The 19,154-nt window shown below is 45.3% G+C and overlaps 7 non-coding genes across 7 annotated transcripts; all 7 read left to right on the top strand.

Moving 5' to 3' along the window:
• The first annotated feature begins 2,130 nt into the window (after positions 1–2,130).
• trnan-guu (transfer RNA asparagine (anticodon GUU)) lies at positions 2,131–2,204 on the top strand. The gene has a single exon. It is a non-coding gene; the product is annotated as a tRNA-Asn (tRNA).
• Positions 2,205–4,333: 2,129 nt separating this feature from the next.
• Positions 4,334–4,407, top strand: trnan-guu (transfer RNA asparagine (anticodon GUU)). The gene has a single exon. It is a non-coding gene; the product is annotated as a tRNA-Asn (tRNA).
• A 2,088-nt stretch (positions 4,408–6,495) lies between these two features.
• On the top strand, positions 6,496–6,569 carry trnan-guu (transfer RNA asparagine (anticodon GUU)). The gene has a single exon. It is a non-coding gene; the product is annotated as a tRNA-Asn (tRNA).
• A 2,128-nt stretch (positions 6,570–8,697) lies between these two features.
• On the top strand, positions 8,698–8,771 carry trnak-uuu (transfer RNA lysine (anticodon UUU)). The gene has a single exon. It is a non-coding gene; the product is annotated as a tRNA-Lys (tRNA).
• Positions 8,772–10,897: 2,126 nt separating this feature from the next.
• On the top strand, positions 10,898–10,971 carry trnak-uuu (transfer RNA lysine (anticodon UUU)). The gene has a single exon. It is a non-coding gene; the product is annotated as a tRNA-Lys (tRNA).
• Positions 10,972–13,099: 2,128 nt separating this feature from the next.
• On the top strand, positions 13,100–13,173 carry trnan-guu (transfer RNA asparagine (anticodon GUU)). Its single transcript has one exon. It is a non-coding gene; the product is annotated as a tRNA-Asn (tRNA).
• Positions 13,174–17,514: 4,341 nt separating this feature from the next.
• trnan-guu (transfer RNA asparagine (anticodon GUU)) lies at positions 17,515–17,588 on the top strand. Its single transcript has one exon. It is a non-coding gene; the product is annotated as a tRNA-Asn (tRNA).
• Positions 17,589–19,154: the final 1,566 nt, after the last annotated feature.

Below are 19,154 nucleotides of genomic sequence, written 5' to 3'. Positions count from 1 at the left end.
CCTGATTAAGCGTTTCACTTAGCGCCCCTGGACGTGCGTGTTCTACTCTCTGTGTTTGCATTGGTGTCTTCTTTTCCTGATTATTTAACAACGCTGCTCTGATCCATTACCTGACTGTTTCCATGCATTCATGATAAGCAATTTTCAATGAAATGAGCAAAAACCATGCACAGACGTCGAACCCATGCTAAATATATTAAGGTCGGTCGGGCTTCGAAAAAAGCAATGCAAATTCATTCAATGGCTGCACAATCTGGGACTGTTCCACCGCTGGGATTAGGGAAAACAAGTTGAATGCGGTGGACCATTTTAATGATATTTTACCTGCATCAAATAAGTTCACTTTTATTGATGTACACTAAAAGTCCCTGGCTGACATTGTTCCAGTCCACTGCTAACAGCTGATCAAAGCAGGTGTGGAATTGCTCGTGACAGCTGAGCACCAAGCGCTGAATTTTCTTCAGTTTTCAAATCCAATTCCACACATCGTGACTCAGAATCACTGCTGTGAGAGTGGGAAATCGCTGCAAATACTCAACAGGACGGGCAACTTGTGAAAACTCTTTCAATTTTTGTTGTACAGACTTTTCTTAAAACTTCAAACTGGACCATATGGCAATATAAAGCGTGTGTGTGTGTCTGTGGCTGTGGCTGTCATGGTTCTATCGAAACTGTGAGTCTTGATGTTATGAGGGCGATGCATTGTGAGTGTGTCAGTTGTAAATCTCCTTTTATTTTGATAATATATATCAGGTTCTAAATATAAAAATATTGTGCACTTGAGTATTATGGGTGTATCAGTGTGCTCATTCTGAATAACTGTGTGTGTGTGTGTGCGTGTGTTACTTCTCAATGTATTTGTGTGTATCTGTGTTGTGTATACATTTTTCTATGTGTCAAAGCAAAGTAAGAGAGCAATAAATAAGCAGAAAGTACACATAAACTCACACAATGCCACAACACGGTTCAGAAACACGCACACAAACTCACACAGTCCGACAAAACGGTTCAGAAACCCGCAGACAAACTCACACAGTCCTAGAACACCGTTCAGAGACACATTAAACTCACAGCGTCCCACAACACGCTGCAAAGCCACACACAAACTCACACGGTCCCACAGCACGGTTCAGAGACATACACAAACTTACACAGTCCCACAACACGGTTCAGACACGCACACACAATCTCACTCAGTCCCGCCGTTCATTTAAAATACCTGTCGAGCACGATAGATCTTAAAACCAGAGACGTTCACCATCCTGACTGCACATATCCATTCCAGTAGCGAAAGGGGGAGCACTGGCTCCGGCCAGTTCTGATATAGCACGAGGCTTGTCAATCAAGTCATGCTCCACCCAGCCCAGATTGAGTCACCTACCAGGTCGCAGTTTACTGTGTGTCAGAACCTGCCCCTCAGGTGTGGGAGATTCCAAGCTTAGTCTATCGGTTAAAAGGGCATGGGGGCAGATTGGCCTTTTGCCATGTGGCAGTATCCTCAATAAAAGCCTCTTTGCCTGGGAAACCGGGTCTAACGGTAGCTACCTGGAGACGAACCGTCAACATTGTGAGTGCAAAAGCAAACGAATGGTGGATGCTGGAAATCTGAAATGAAAAGAGAAAATGCAGGAAATGCGCAGCAACTCAGGCAGCACATCTGGAAAGACAAACAGTGTTAGACTTTCTGGTGGGTAGCCTTTCTTCACAACTGGATAAAGGTTAGAGATTGAACAGGCATAAAGCGAGTGCAGAGGCAGAGGGCAAGGCGAAGGGGCAGGGACTGGGATAGGGTGGAACTGTGGCCTGGAGAGTTTGTCTGTCAGGGGAAAGATTTCCGCAGCAGAACAGTGTGACATTGTTAAATGAGCTCTGTTTTGTGCTTCGTACAATTGTTGAATTGCCGCAACCGTTTTGACATTGTCCCCTTGTGAAATGGTTCTCCGACTGACGGAAAAAGTGCTGGGGAGAAATTTTGATTTGTACCACCAGATGGCAGAGATAAACAGATACCATCCCGCAGCGTCGATCTGGAAAAGCTGATGACTGGCAGGATTCTCCAGCTCACACGACCTGAGACTCGAATTCATTGAAACACTGGTTTGCAGTGTCTTGCGTGATTTTGCTGTGGTTGTCTCTGTGGCGCAATTGGCTAGCGCGTTCGGCTGTTAATTGAAAGGTTGGTGGTTTGAGCCCACCCAGGAACGTCGGCCCTTGTGGAGCGTTTCACTTAGCGCCTCTGGACGTGCTTGTTCTACTCTCTGTGTTTGCATTGGTGTCTTCTTTTCCTGATTATTTAACAACGCTGCTCTGATCCATTACCTGACTGTTTCCATGCATTCATGATAAGCAATTTTCAATGAAATGAGCAAAAACCATGCACAGACGTCGAACCCATGCTAAATATATTAAGGTCGGTCGGGCTTCGAAAAAAGCAATGCAAATTCATTCAATGGCTGCACAATCTGGGACTGTTCCACCGCTGGGATTAGGGAAAACAAGTTGAATGCGGTGGACCATTTTAATGATATTTTACCTGCATCAAATAAGTTCACTTTTATTGATGTATACTAAAAGTCCCTGGCTGACATTGTTACAGTCCACTGCTAACAGCTGATCAAAGCAGGTGTGGAATTGCTCGTGACAGCTGAGCACCAAGCGCTGAATTTTATTCAGTTTTCAAATCCAATTCCACACATCGTGACTCAGAATCACTGCTGTGAGAGTGGGAAATCGCTGCAAATACTCAACAGGACGGGCAACTTGTGAAAACTCTTTCAATTTTTGTTGTACAGACTTTTCTTAAAACTTCAAACTGGACCATATGGCAATATAAAGCGTGTGTGTGTGTCTGTGGCTGTGACTGTCATGGTTCTATCGAAACTGTGAGTCTTGATGTTATGAGGGCGATGCATTGTGAGTGTGTCAGTTGTAAATCTCCTTTTATTTTGATAATATATATCAGGTTCTAAATATATAAATATTGTGCACTTGAGTATTATGGGTGTATCAGTGTGCTCATTCTGAATAAATGTGTGTGTGCGTGTGTTACTTCTCAATGTATTTGTGTGTATCTGCGTTGTGTATACATTTTTCTATGTGTCAAAGCAAAGTAAGAGAGCAATAAATAAGCAGAAAGTACACATAAACTCACACAATGCCACAACACGGTTCAGAAACACGCACACAAACTCACACAGTCCGACAAAACGGTTCAGAAACCCGCAGACAAACTCACACAGTCCTAGAACACCGTTCAGAGACACATTAAACTCACAGCGTCCCACAACACGCTGCAAAGCCACACACAAACTCACACGGTCCCCCAGCACGGTTCAGAGACATACACAAACTTACACAGTCCCACAACACGGTTCAGACACGCACACACAATCTCACTCAGTCCCGCCGTTCATTTAAAATACCTGTCGAGCACGATAGATCTTAAAACCAGAGACGTTCACCATCCTGACTGCACATATCCATTCCAGTAGCGAAAGGGGGAGCACTGGCTCCGGCCAGTTCTGATATAGCACGAGGCTTGTCAATCAAGTCATGCTCCAACCAGCCCAGATTGAGTCATCTACCAGGTCGCAGTTTACTGTGTGTCAGAACCTGCCCCTCAGGTGTGGGAGATTCCAAGCTTAGTCTGTCGGTTAAAAGGGCATGGGGGCAGATTGGCCTTTTGAATTGTGGCAGTATCCTCAATAAAAGCCTCTTTGCCTGGGAAACCGGGTCTAACGGTAGCTACCGGGAGACGAACCGTCAACATTGTGAGTGCAAAAGCAAACGAATGGTGGATGCTGGAAATCTGAAATGAAAAGAGAAAATGCAGGAAATGCGCAGCAACTCAGGCAGCACATCTGGAAAGACAAACAGTGTTAGACTTTCTGGTGGGTAGCCTTTCTTCACAACTGGATAAAGGTTAGAGATTGAACAGGTATAAAGCGAGTGCAGAGGCAGAGGGAAAGGCGAAGGGGCAAGGTCTGGGATCGGGTGGAACTGTGGCCTGGAGAGTTTGTCTGTCAGGGGAAAGATTTCCGCAGCAGAACAGTGTGCCATTGTTAAATGAGCTCTGTTTTGTGCTTCGTACAATTGTTGAATTGCCGCAACCGTTTTGACATTGTCCCCTTGTGAAATGGTTCTCCGACTGACGGAAAAAGTGCTGGGGAGAAATTTTGATTTGTCCCACCAGATGGCAGAGATAAACAGATACCATCCCGCAGCGTCGATCTGGAAAAGCTGATGACTGGCAGGATTCTCCAGCTCACACGACCTGAGACTCGAATTCATTGAAACACTGGTTTGCAGTGTCTTGCGTGATTTGGCTGTGGTCGTCTCTGTGGCGCAATTGGCTAGCGCGTTCGGCTGTTAACCGAAAAGTTGGTGGTTTAAGCCCACCCAGGGACGTCGGACCTTATTAAGCGTTTCACTAAGCGCCCCTGGACGTGTTTGTTCTACTATCTGTGTTTGCATTGGTGTCTCCTTTTCCTGATTGTTTAACAACGCTGCTCTGATCCATTCCCTGACTGTTTCCATGCATTCATGATAAGCAATTTTCAATGAAATGAGCAAAAACCATGCACAGACGTCGAACCCATGCTAAATATATTAAGGTCGGTCGGGCTTCGAAAAAAGCAATGCAAATTCATTCAATGGCTGCACAATCTGGGACTGTTCCACCGCTGGGATTAGGGAAAACAAGTTGAATGCGGTGGACCATTTTAATGATATTTTACCTGCATCAAATAAGTTCACTTTTATTGATGTACACTAAAAGTCCCTGGCTGACATTGTTCCAGTCCACTGCTAACAGCTGATCAAAGCAGGTGTGGAATTGCTCGTGACAGCTGAGCACCAAGCGCTGAATTTTCTTCAGTTTTCAAATCCAATTCCACACATCGTGACTCAGAATCACTGCTGTGAGAGTGGGAAATCGCTGCAAATACTCAACAGGACGGGCAACTTGTGAAAACTCTTTCAATTTTTGTTGTACAGACTTTTCTTAAAACTTCAAACTGGACCATATGGCAATATAAAGCGTGTGTGTGTGTCTGTGGCTGTGGCTGTCATGGTTCTATCGAAACTGTGAGTCTTGATGTTATGAGGGCGATGCATTGTGAGTGTGTCAGTTGTAAATCTCCTTTTATTTTGATAATATATATCAGGTTCTAAATATATAAATATTGTGCACTTGAGTATTATGGGTGTATCAGTGTGCTCATTCTGAATAAATGTGTGTGTGTGTGTGCGTGTGTTACTTCTCAATGTATTTGTGTGTATCTGTGTTGTGTATACATTTTTCTATGTGTCAAAGCAAAGTAAGAGAGCAATAAATAAGCAGAAAGTACACATAAACTCACACAATGCCACAACACGGTTCAGAAACATGCACACAAACTCACACAGTCCTAGAACACCGTTCAGAGACACATTAAACTCACGGCGTCCCACAACACGCTGCAAAGCCACACACAAACTCACACGGTCCCACAGCACGGTTCAGAGACATACACAAACTTACACAGTCCCACAACACGGTTCAGACACGCACACACAATCTCACTCAGTCCCGCCGTTCATTTAAAATACCTGTCGAGCACGATAGATCTTAAAACCAGAGACGTTCACCATCCTGACTGCACATATCCATTCCAGGAGCGAAAGGGGGAGCACTGGCTCCGGCCAGTTCTGATACAGCACGAGGCTTGTCAATCAAGTCATGCTCCACCCAGCCCAGATTGAGTCACCTACCAGGTCGCAGTTTACTGTGTGTCTGAACCTGCCCCTCAGGTGTGGGAGATTCCAAGCTTAGTCTGTCGGTTAAAAGGGATGGGGGCAGATTGGCCTTTTGCCATGTGGCAGTATCCTCAAAAAAAGCCTCTTTGCCTGGGAAACCGGGTCTAACGGTAGCGACCTGGAGACGAACCGTCAACATTGTGAGTGCAAAAGCAAACGAATGGTGGATGCTGGAAATCTGAAATGAAAAGATAAAATGCAGGAAATGCGCAGCAACTCAGGCAGCACATCTGGAAAGACAAACAGTGTTAGACTTTCTGGTGGGTAGCCTTTCTTCACAACTGGATAAAGGTTAGAGATTGAACAGGTATAAAGCGAGTGCAGAGGCAGAGGGAAAGGCGAAGGGGCAAGGTGTGGGATAGGGTGGAACTGTGGCCTGGAGAGTTTGTCAGGGGAAAGATTTCCGCAGCAGAACAGTGTGACATTGTTAAATGAGCTCTGTATTGTGCTTCGTACAATTGTTGAATTGCCGCAACCGTTTTGACATTGTCCCCTTGTGAAATTGTTCTCCGACTGACGGAAAAAGTGCTGGGGAGAAATTTTGATTTGTACCACCAGATGGCAGAGATAAACAGATACCATCCCGCAGCGTCGATCTGGAAAAGCTGATGACTGGCAGGATTCTCCAGCTCACACGACCTGAGACTCGAATTCATTGAAACACTGGTTTGCAGTGTCTTGGGTGTTTTTGCTGTGGTCGTCTCTGTGGCGCAATTGGCTCGCGCGTTCGGCTGTTAATCGAAAGGTTGGTGGTTCAAGCCCACCCAGGGACGTCGGCCCTTATTGAGCGTTTCACTTAGCGCCCCTGGACGTGTTTGTTCGACTCTTTCTGTTTGCATTGGTGTCTTCTTTTCCTGATTATTTAACAACGCTGCTCTGATCCATTACCTGACTGTTTCCATGCATTCATGATAAGCAATTTTCAATGAAATGAGCAAAAACCATGCACAGACGTCGAACCCATATATTAAGGTCGGTCGGCCTTCGAAAAAAGCAATGCAAATTCATTCAATGGCTGCACAATCTGGGACTGTTCCACCGCTGGGATTAGGGAAAACAAGTTGAATGCGGTGGACCATTTTAATGATATTTTACCTGCATCAAATAAGTTCACTTTTATTGATGTACACTAAAAGTCCCTGGCTGACATTGTTCCAGTCCACTGCTGACAGCTGATCAAAGCAGGTGTGGAATTGCTCGTGACAGCTGAGCACCAAGCGCTGAAGCTTCTTCAGTTTTCAAATCCAATTCCACACATCGTGACTCAGAATCACTGCTGTGAGAGTGGGAAATCGCTGCAAATACTCAACAGGACGGGCAACTTGTGAAAACTCTTTCAATTTTTGTTGTACAGACTTTTCTTAAAACTTCAAACTGGACCATATGGCAATATAAAGCGTGTGTGTGTGTCTGTGGCTGTGGCTGTGATGGTTCTATCGAAACTGAGAGTCTTGATGTTATGAGGGCGATGCATTGTGAGTGTGTCAGTTGTAAATCTCCTTTTATTTTGATAATATATATCAGGTTCTAAATATATAAATATTGTGCACTTGAGTATTATGGGTGTATCAGTGTGCTCATTCTGAATAAATGTGTGTGTGTGTGTGCGTGTGTTACTTCTCAATGTATTTGTGTGTATCTGTGTTGTGTATACATTTTTCTATGTGTCAAAGCAAAGTAAGAGAGCAATAAATAAGCAGAAAATACACATAAACTCACACAATGCCACAACACGGTTCAGAAACACGCACACAAACTCACACAGTCCGACAAAACGGTTCAGAAACCCGCAGACAAACTCACACAGTCCTAGAACACCGTTCAGAGACACATTAAACTCACAGCGTCCCACAACACGCTGCAAAGCCACACACAAACTCACACGGTCCCACAGCACGGTTCAGAGACATACACAAACTTACACAGTCCCACAACACGGTTCAGACACGCACACACAATCTCACTCAGTCCCGCCGTTCATTTAAAATACCTGTCGAGCACGATAGATCTTAAAACCAGAGACGTTCACCATCCTGACTGCACATATCCATTCCAGTAGCGAAAGGGGGAGCACTGGCTCCGGCCAGTTCTGATATAGCACGAGGCTTGTCAATCAAGTCATGCTCCACCCAGCCCAGATTGAGTCACCTGCCAGGTCGCAGTTTACTGTGTGTCAGAACCTGCCCCTCAGGTGTGGGAGATTCCAAGCTTAGTCTGTCGGTTAAAAGGGCATGGGGGCAGATTGGCCTTTTGCCATGTGGCAGTATCCTCAATAAAAGCCTCTTTGGCTGGGAAACCGGGTCTAACGGTAGCTACCTGGAGACGAACCGTCAACATTGTGAGTGCAAAAGCAAACGAATGGTGGATGCTGGAAACCTGAAATGAAAAGAGAAAATGCAGGAAATGCGCAGCAACTCAGGCAGCACATCTGGAAAGACAAACAGTGTTCGACTTTCTGGTGGGTAGCCTTTCTTCACAACTGGATAAAGGTTAGAGATTGAACAGGTATGAAGCGAGTGCAGAGGCAGAGGGAAAGGCGAAGGGGCAAGGTGTGGGATAGGGTGGAACTGTGGCCTGGAGAGTTTGTCTGTCAGGGGAAAGATTTCCGCAGCAGAACAGTGTGACATTGTTAAATGAGCTCTGTTTTGTGCTTCGTACAATTGTTGAATTGCCGCAACCGTTTTGACATTGTCCCCTTGTGAAATGGTTCTCCGACTGACGGAAAAAGTGCTGGGGAGAAATTTTGATTTGTACCACCAGATGGCAGAGATAAACAGATACCACCCCGCAGCGTCGATCTGGAAAAGCTGATGACTGGCAGGATTCTCCAGCTCACACGACCTGAGACTCGAATTCATTGAAACACTGGTTTGCAGTGTCTTGGGTGAATTTGCTGTGGTCGTCTCTGTGGCGCAATTGGCTAGCGCGTTCGGCTTTTAACCGAAAAGTTGGTGGTTCAAGCCCACCCAGGAACATCGGCACTTATTGAGCGTTTTACGTAGCGCCCCTGGACGTGCTTGTTCTACTCTCTGTGTTTGCATTGGTGTCTTCTTTTCCTGATTATTTAACAACGCTGCTCTGATCCATTACCTGACTGTTTCCATGCATTCATGATAAGCAATTTTCAATGAAATGAGCAAAAACCATGCACAGACGTCGAACCCGTATATTAAGGACGGTCGGGCTTCGAAAAAAGCAATGCAAATTCATTCAATGGCTGCACAATCTGGGACTGTTCCACCGCTGGGATTAGGGAAAACAAGTTGAATGCGGTGGACCATTTTAATGATATTTTACCTGCATCAAATAAGTTCACTTTTATTGATGTACACTAAAAGTCCCTGGCTGACATTGTTCCAGTCCACTGCTGACAGCTGATCAAAGCAGGTGTGGAATTGCTCGTGACAGCTGAGCACCAAGCGCTGAATTTTCTTCAGTTTTCAAATCCAATTCCACACATCGTGACTCAGAATCACTGCTGTGAGAGTGGGAAATCGCTGCAAATACTCAACAGGACGGGCAACTTGTGAAATCTCTTTCAATTTTCGTTGTACAGACTTTTCTTAAAACTTCAAACTGGACCATATGGCAATATAAAGCGTGTGTGTGTCTGTGGCTGTGGCTGTCATGGTTCAATCGAAACTGTGAGTCTTGATGTTATGAGGGCGATGCATTGTGAGTGTGTCAGTTGTAAATCTCCTTTTATTTTGATAATATATATCAGGTTCTAAATATATAAATATTGTGCACTTGAGTACTATGGGTGTATCAGTGTGCTCATTCTGAATAAATGTGTGTGTGTGTGTGCGTGTGTTACTTCTCAATGTATTTGTGTGTATCTGTGTTGTGTATACATTTTTCTATGTGTCAAAGCAAAGTAAGAGAGCAATAAATAAGCAGAAAATACACATAAACTCACACAATGCCACAACACGGTTCAGAAACACGCACACAAACTCACACAGTCCGACAAAACGGTTCAGAAACCCGCAGACAAACTCACACAGTCCTAGAACACCGTTCAGAGACACATTAAACTCACAGCGTCCCACAACACGCTGCAAAGCCACACACAAACTCACACGGTCCCACAGCACGGTTCAGAGACATACACAAACTTACACAGTCCCACAACACGGTTCAGACACGCACACACAATCTCACTCAGTCCCGCCGTTCATTTAAAATACCTGTCGAGCACGATAGATCTTAAAACCAGAGACGTTCACCATCCTGACTGCACATATCCATTCCAGTAGCGAAAGGGGGAGCACTGGCTCCGGCCAGTTCTGATATAGCACGTGGCTTGTCAATCAAGTCATGCTCCACCCAGCCCAGATTGAGTCACCTGCCAGGTCGCAGTTTACTGTGTGTCAGAACCTGCCCCTCAGGTGTGGGAGATTCCAAGCTTAGTCTGTCGGTTAAAAGGGCATGGGGGCAGATTGGCCTTTTGCCATGTGGCAGTATCCTCAATAAAAGCCTCTTTGCCTGGGAAACCGGGTCTAACGGTAGCTACCTGGAGACGAACCGTCAACATTGTGAGTGCAAAAGCAAACGAATGGTGGATGCTGGAAACCTGAAATGAAAAGAGAAAATGCAGGAAATGCGCAGCAACTCAGGCAGCACATCTGGAAAGACAAACAGTGTTAGACTTTCTGGTGGGTAGCCTTTCTTCACAACTGGATAAAGGTTAGAGATTGAACAGGTATGAAGCGAGTGCAGAGGCAGAGGGAAAGGCGAAGGGGCAAGGTGTGGGATAGGGTGGTACTGTGGCCTGGAGAGTTTGTCTGTCAGGGGAAAGATTTCCGCAGCAGAACAGTGTGACATTGTTAAATGAGCTCTGTTTTGTGCTTCGTACAATTGTTGAATTGCCGCAACCGTTTTGACATTGTCCCCTTGTGAAATGGTTCTCCGACTGACGTAAAAAGTGCTGGGGAGAAATTTTGATTTGTACCACCAGATGGCAGAGATAAACAGATACCACCCCGCAGCGTCGATCTGGAAAAGCTGATGACTGGCAGGATTCTCCAGCTCACACGACCTGAGACTCGAATTCATTGAAACACTGGTTTGCAGTGTCTTGGGTGACTTTACTGTGGTCGTCTCTGTGGCGCAATTGGCTAGCGCGTTCGGCTTTTAACCGAAAGGTTGGTGGTTCAAGCCCACCCAGGAACGTTGGCCCTTGTGGAGCGTTTCACTTAGCGCCCCTGGACGTGCTTGTTCTACTCTCTGTGTTTGCATTGGTGTCTTCTTTTCCTGATTATTTTACAACGCTGCTCTTATCCATTACCTGACTGTTTCCATGCATTCATGATAAGCAATTTTCAATGAAATGAGCAAAAACCATGCACAGACGTCGAACCCATGCTAAATATATTAAGGTCGGTCGGGCTTCGAAAAAAGCAATGCAAATTCATTCAATGGCTGCACAATCTGGGACTGTTCCACCGCTGGGATTAGGGAAAACAAGTTGAATGCGGTGGACCATTTTAATGATATTTTACCTGCATCAAATAAGTTCACTTTTATTGATGTACATTAAAAGTCCCTGGCTGACATTGTTCCAGTCCACTGCTAACAGCTGATCAAAGCAGGTGTGGAATTGCTCGTGACAGCTGAGCATCAAGCGCTGAATTTTCTTCAGTTTTCAAATCCAATTCCACACATCGTGACTCAGAATCACTGCTGTGAGAGTGGGAGATCGCTGCAAATACTCAACAGGACGGGCAACTTGTGAAAACTCTTTCAATTTTTGTTGTACAGACTTTTCTTTAAACTTCAAACTGGACCATATGGCAATATAAAGCGTGTGTGTGTGTCTGTGGCTGTGGCTGTCATGGTTCTATCGAAACTGTGAGTCTTGATGTTATGAGGGCGATGCATTGTGAGTGTGTCAGTTGTAAATCTCCTTTTATTTTGATAATATATATCAGGTTCTAAATATATAAATATTGTGCACTTGAGTATTATGGGTGTATCAGTGTGCTCATTCTGAATAAATGTGTGTGTGTGTGTGCGTGTGTTACTTCTCAATGTATTTGTATGTATCTGTGTTGTGTATACATTTTTCTATGTGTTAAAGCAAAGTAAGAGAGCAATAAATAAGCAGAAAGTACACATAAACTCACACAATGCCACAACACGGTTCAGACACACGCACACAAACTCACACAGTCCGACAAAACGGTTCAGAAACCCGCAGACAAACTCACACAGTCCTAGAACACCGTTCAGAGACACATTAAACTCACAGCGTCCCACAACACGCTGCAAAGCCACACACAAACTCACACGGTCCCACAGCACGGTTCAGAGACATACACAAACGTACACAGTCCCACAACACGGTTCAGACACGCACACACAATCTCACTCAGTCCCGCCGTTCATTTAAAATACCTGTCGAGCACGATAGATCTTAAAACCAGAGAGGTTCACCATCCTGACTGCACATATCCATTCCAGTAGCGAAAGGGGGAGCACTGGCTCCGGCCAGTTCTGATATAGCACGAGGCTTGTCAATCAAGTCATGCTCCACCCAGCCCAGATAGAGTCACCTACCAGGTCGCAGTTTACTGTGTGTCAGAACCTGCCCCTCAGGTGTGGGAGATTCCAAGCTTAGTCTGTCGGTTAAAAGGGCATGGGGGCAGATTGGCCTTTTGCCATGTGGCAGTATCCTCAATAAAAGCCTCTTTGCCTGGGAAACCGGGTCTAACGGTAGCTACCTGGAGACGAACCGTCAACATTGTGAGTGCAAAAGCAAACGAATGGTGGATGCTGGAAATCTGAAATGAAAAGGCAGGAAATGCGCAGCAACTCAGGCAGCACATCTGGAAAGACAAACAGTGTTAGACTTTCTGGTGGGTAGCCTTTCTTCATAACTGGATAATGGTAAGAGATTGAACAGGTATAAAGCGAGTGCAGAGGCAGAGGGAAAGGCGAAGGGGCAAGGTGTGGGATAGGGTGGAACTGTGGCCTGGAGAGTTTGTCTGTCAGGGGAAAGATTTCCGCAGCAGATCAGTGTGACATTGTTAAATGAGCTCTGTTTTGTGCTTCGTACAATTGTTGAATTGCCACAACCGTTTTGATATTGTCCCCTTGTGAAATGGTTCTCCGACTGACGGAAAAAGTGCTGGGGAGAAATTTTGATTTGTACCACCAGATGGCAGAGATAAACAGATACCATCCCGCAGCGTCGATCTGGAAAAGCTGATGACTGGCAGGATTCTCCAGCTCACACGACCTGAGACTCGAATTCATTGAAACACTGGTTTGCAGTGTCTTGCATGATTTTGCTGTGGTTGTCTCTGTGGCGCAATTGGCTAGCGCATTCGGCTGTTAACCGAAAGGTTGGTGGTTCAAACCCATCCAGGGACGTCGGCCCGTATTGAGCGTCTCACTTAGCGCCCCTGGACGTGCTTCTTCTACTCTCTGTGTTTGCATTGGTGTCTTCTTTTCCTGATTATTTAACAACGCTTCTCTGATCCATTCCCTGACTGTTTCCATGCATTCATGATAAGCAATTTTCAATGAAATGAGCAAAAACCATGCACAGACGTCGAACCCATGCTAAATATATTAAGGTCGGTCGGGCTTCGAAAAAAGCAATGCAAATTCATTCAATGGCTGCACAATCTGGGACTGTTCCACCGCTGGGATTAGGGAAAACAAGTTGAATGCGGTGGACCATTTTAATGATATTTTACCTGCATTAAATAAGTTCACTTTTATTGATGTACACTAAAAGTCCCTGGCTGACATTGTTCCAGTCCACTGCTAACAGCTGATCAAAGCAGGTGTGGAATTGCTCGTGACAGCTGAGCACCAAGCGCTGAATTTTCTTCAGTTTTCAAATCCAATTCCACACATCGTGAATCAGAATCACTGCTGTGAGAGTGGGAAATCGCTGCAAATACTCAACAGGACGGGCAACTTGTGAAAACTCTTTCCATTTTTGTTGTACAGACTTTTCTTAAAACTTCAAACTGGACCATTTGGCAATATAAAGCGTGTGTGTGTCTGTGGCTGTGGCTGTGATGGTTCTATCGAAACTGAGAGTCTTGATGTTATGAGGGCGATGCATTGTGAGTGTGTCAGTTGTAAATCTCCTTTTATTTTGATAATATATATCAGGTTCTAAATATATAAATATTGTGCACTTGAGTATTATGGGTGTATCAGTGTGCTCATTCTGAATAAATGCGTGTTTGTGTGTGCGTGTGTTACTTCTCAATGTATTTGTGTGTATCTGTGTTGTGTATACATTTTTCGATGAGTCAAAGCAAAGTAAGAGAGCAATAAATAAGCAGAAAGTACGCATAAACTCACACAATGCCACAACACGGTTCAGAAACAAGCACACAAACTCACACAGTCCGACAAAACGGTTCAGAAACCCGCAGACAAACTCAGACAGACCGAGAACACCGTTCAGAGACACATTAAACTCACAGCGTCCCACAACACGCTGCAAAGCCACACACAAACTCACACGGTCCCACAGCACGGTTCTGAGACATACACAAACTTACACAGTCCCACAACACGGTTCAGACACGCACACACAATCTCACTCAGTCCCGCCGTTCATTTAAAATACCTGTCGAGCACGATAGATCTTAAAACCAGAGACGTTCACCATCCTGACTGCACATATCCATTCCAGTCGCGAAAGGGGGAGCACTGGCTACGGCCAGGTCTGATATAGCACGAGGCTTGTCAATCAAGTCATGCTCCACCCAGCCCAGATTGAGTCACCTACCAGGTCGCATTTTACTGTGTGTCAGAACCTGCCCCTCAGGTGTGGGAGATTCCAAGCTTAGTCTGTCGGTAAAAAGGGCATGGGGGCAGATTGGCCTTTTGCCATGTGGCAGTATCCTCAATAAAAGCCTCTTTGCCTGGGAAACCGGGTCTAACGGTAGCTACCTGGAGACGAACCGTCAACATTGTGAGTGCAAAAGCAAACGAATGGTGGATGCTGGAAACCTGAAATGAAAAGAGAAAATGCAGGAAATGCGCAGCAACTCAGGCAGCAAATCTGGAAAGACAAACAGTGTTAGACATTCTGGTGGGTAGCCTTTCTTCACAACTGGATAAAGGTTAGAGATTGAACAGGTATAAAGCGAGTGCAGAGGCAGAGGGAAAGGCGAAGGGGCAAGGTCTGGGATAGGGTGGAACTGTGGCCTGGAGAGTTTGTCTGTCAGGGGAAAGATTTCCGCAGCAGAACAGTGTGACATTGTTAAATAAGCTCTGTTTTGTGCTTCGTACAATTGTTGAATTGCCGCAACCGTTTTGACATTGTCCCCTTGTGAAATGGTTCTCCGACTGACGGAGAAAGTGCTGGGGAGAAATTTTGATTTGTACCACCAGATGGCAGAGATAAACAGAGACCATCCCGCAGCGTCGATCTGGAAAAGCTGATGACTGGCAGGATTCTCCAGCTCACACGACCTGAGACTCGATTTCATTGAAACACTGGTTTGCAGTGTCTTGCACAATTTTGCGGTGGTCGTCTCTGTGGCGCAATTGGCTCGCGCGGTCGGCTGTTAACCGAAAGGTTGGTGGTGCAAGCCCACCCAGGGACGTCGGCCCTTATTGAGCGTTTCACTTAGCGCCCCTGGACGTGCTTGTTCTACTCTCTGTGTTTGCATTGGTGTCTTCTTTTCCTGATTATTTAACAACGCTGCTCTGATCCATTACCTGACTGTTTCCATGCATTCATGACAAGCAATTTTCAATGAAATGAGCAAAAACCATGCACAGACGTCGAACCCATGCTAAATATATTAAGTCGGTCGGGCTTCGAAAAAAGCAATGCAAATTCATTCAATGGCTGCACAATCTGGGACTGTTCCACCGCTGGGATTAGGGAAAACAAGTTGAATGCGGTGGACCATTTTAATGATATTTTACCTGCATCAAATAAGTTCACTTTTATTGATGTATACTAAAAGTCCCTGGATGACATTGTTCCAGTCCACTGCTAACAGCTGATCAATGCAGGTGTGGTATTGCTCGTGACAGCTGAGCACCAAGCGCTGAATTTTCTTCAGTTTTCAAATCCAATTCCACACATCGTGACTCAGAATCACTGCTGTGAGAGTGGGAAATCGCTGCAAATACTCAACAGGACGGGCAACTTGTGAAAACTCTTTCAATTTTTGTTGTACAGACTTTTCTTAAAACTTCAAACTGGACCATATGGCAATATAAAGCGTGTGTGTGTGTCTGTGGCTGTGGCTGTCATGGTTCTATCGAAACTGTGAGTCTTGATGTGATGAGGGCGATGCATTGTGAGTGTGTCAGTTGTAAATCTCCTTTTATTTTGATAATATATATCAGGTTCTAAATATATAAATATTGTGCACTTGAGTATTATGGGTGTATCAGTGTGCTCATTCTGAATAAATGTGTGTGTGTGTGTGCGTGTGTTACTTCTCAATGTATTTGTGTGTATCTGTGTTGTGTATACATTTTTCTATGTGTCAAAGCAAAGTAAGAGAGCAATAAATAAGCAGAAAGTACACATAAACTCACACAATGCCACAACACGGTTCAGAAACACGCACACAAACTCACACAGTCCGACAAAACGGTTCAGAAACCCGCAGACAAACTCACACAGTCCTAGAACACCGTTCAGAGACACATTAAACTCACAGCGTCCCACAACACGCTGCAAAGCCACACACAAACTCACACGGTCCCACAGCACGGTTCAGAGACATCCACAAACTTACACAGTCCCACAACACGGTTCAGACACGCACACACAATCTCACTCAGTCCCGCTGTTCATTTAAAATACCTGTCGAGCACGATAGATCTTAAAACCAGAGACGTTCACCATCCTGACTGCACATATCCATTCCAGTAGCGAAATCGGGAGCACTGGCTTCGGCCAGTTCTGATATAGCACGAGGCTTGTCAATCAAGTCATGCTCCACCCAGCCCAGATTGAGTCACCTACCAGGTCGCAGTTTACTGTGTGTCAGAACCTGCCCCTCAGGTGTGGGAGATTCCAAGCTTAGTCTGTCGGTTAAAAGGGCATGGGGGCAGATTGGCCTTTTGCCATGTGGCAGTATCCTCAATAAAAGCCTCTTTGCCTGGGAAACCGGGTCTAACGGTAGCTACCTGGAGACGAACCGTCAACATTGTGAGTGCAAACGCAAACGAATGGTGGATGCTGGAAATCTGAAATGAAAAGAGAAAATGCAGGAAATGCGCAGCAACTCAGGCAGCACATCTGGAAAGACAAACAGTGTTCGACTTTCTGGTGGGTAGCCTTTCTTCACAACTGGATAAAGGTTAGAGATTGAACAGGTATAAAGCGAGTGCAGAGGCAGAGGGAAAGGCGAAGGGGCAAGGTCTGGGATAGGGTGGAACTGTGGCCTGGAGAGTTTGTCTGTCAGGGGAAAGATTTCCGCAGCAGAACAGTGTGACATTGTTAAATGAGCTCTGTTTTGTGCTTCGTACAATTGTTGAATTGCCGCAACCGTTTTGACATTGTCCCCTTGTGAAATGGTTCTCCGACTGACGGAAAAAGTGCTGGGGAGAAATTTTGATTTGTACCACCAGATGGCAGAGATAAACAGATACCATCCCGCAGCGTCGATCTGGAAAAGCTGATGACTGGCAGGATTCTCCAGCTCACACGACCTGAGACTCGAATTCATTGAAACACTGGTTTGCAGTGTCTTGGGTGATTTTGCTGTGGTCGTCTCTGTGGCGCATTTGGCTTGCGCGTTCGACTGTTAACCGAAAGGTTGGTGGTTCAAGCCCACCCAGGGACGTCGGCCATTATTGAGCGTTTTACTTAGCGCCCCTGGACGTGCTTGTTCCACTCTCTGTGTTTGAATTGGTGTCTTCTTTTCCTGATTATTTAAGAACGCTACTCTGATCCATTACCTGACTGTTTCCATGCATTCATGATAAGCAATTTTCAATGAAATGAGCAAAAACCATGCACAGACGTCGAACCCATATATTAAGGTCGGTCGGGCTACTAAAAAAGCAATGCAAAGTCATTCAATGGCTGCACAATCTGGGACTGTTCCACCGCTGGGATTAGGGAAAACAAGTTGAATGCGGTGGACCGTTTTAATGATATTTTACCTGCATCAAATAAGTTCACTTTTATTGATGTACACTAAAAGTCCCTGGCTGACATTGTTCCAGTCCACTGCTGACAGCTGATCAAAGCAGGTGTGGAATTGCTCATGACAGCTGAGCACCAAGCGCTGAATTTCCTTCAGTTTTCAAATCCAATTCCACACATCGTGACTCAGAATCACTGCTGTGAGAGTGGGAAATCGCTGCAAATACTCAACAGGACGGGCAACTTGTGAAAACTCTTTCAATTTTTGTTGTACAGACTTTTCTTAAAACTTCTAACTGGACCATATGGCAATATAAAGCGTGTGTGTGTGTCTGTGGCTGTGGCTGTGATGGTTCTATCGAAACTATGAGTCTTGATGTTATGAGGGCGATGCATTGTGAGTGTGTCAGTTGTAAATCTCCTTTTATTTTGATAATATATATCAGGTTCTAAATATATAAATATTGTGCACTTGAGTATTATGGGTGTATCAGTGTGCTCATTCTGAATAAATGTGTGTGTGTGTGTGCGTGTGTTACTTCTCAATGTATTTGTGTGTATCTGTGTTGTGTATACATTTTTCTATGTGTCAAAGCAAAGTAAGAGAGCAATAAATAAGCAGAAAGTACACATAAACTCACACAATGCCACAACACGGTTCAGAAACATGCACACAAACTCACACAGTCCGACAAAACGGTTCAGAAACCCGCAGACAAACTCACACAGTCCTAGAACACCGTTCAGAGACACATTAAACTCACACCGTCCCACAACACGCTGCAAAGCCACACACAAACTCACACGGTCCCACAGCACGGTTCAGAGACATACACAAACTTACACAGTCCCACAACACGGTTCAGACACGCACACGCAATCTCACTCAGTCCCGCCGTTCATTTAAAATACCTGTCGAGCACGATAGATCTTAAAACCAGAGACGTTCACCATCCTGACTGCACATATCCATTCCAGTAGCGAAAGGGGGAGCACTGGCTCCGGCCAGTTCTGATATAGCACGAGGCTTGTCAATCAAGTCATGCTCCACCCAGCCCAGATTGAGTCACCTGCCAGGTCGCAGTTTACTGTTTGTCAGAACCTGCCCCTCAGGTGTGGGAGATTCCAAGCTTAGTCTGTCGGTTAAAAGGGCATGGGGGCAGATTAGCCTTTTGCATTGTGGCAGTATACTCAAAAAAAGCCTCTTTGCCTGGGAAACCGGGTCGAATGGTAGCTACCTGGAGACGAACCGTCAACATTG

The sequence above is a fragment of the Heterodontus francisci genome, chromosome 22 (genome assembly GCF_036365525.1).
Source record: "Heterodontus francisci isolate sHetFra1 chromosome 22, sHetFra1.hap1, whole genome shotgun sequence".
Taxonomy (NCBI): Eukaryota; Metazoa; Chordata; class Chondrichthyes; order Heterodontiformes; family Heterodontidae; genus Heterodontus; species Heterodontus francisci.
This window is presented reverse-complemented; position numbering and strand designations above follow the sequence as displayed.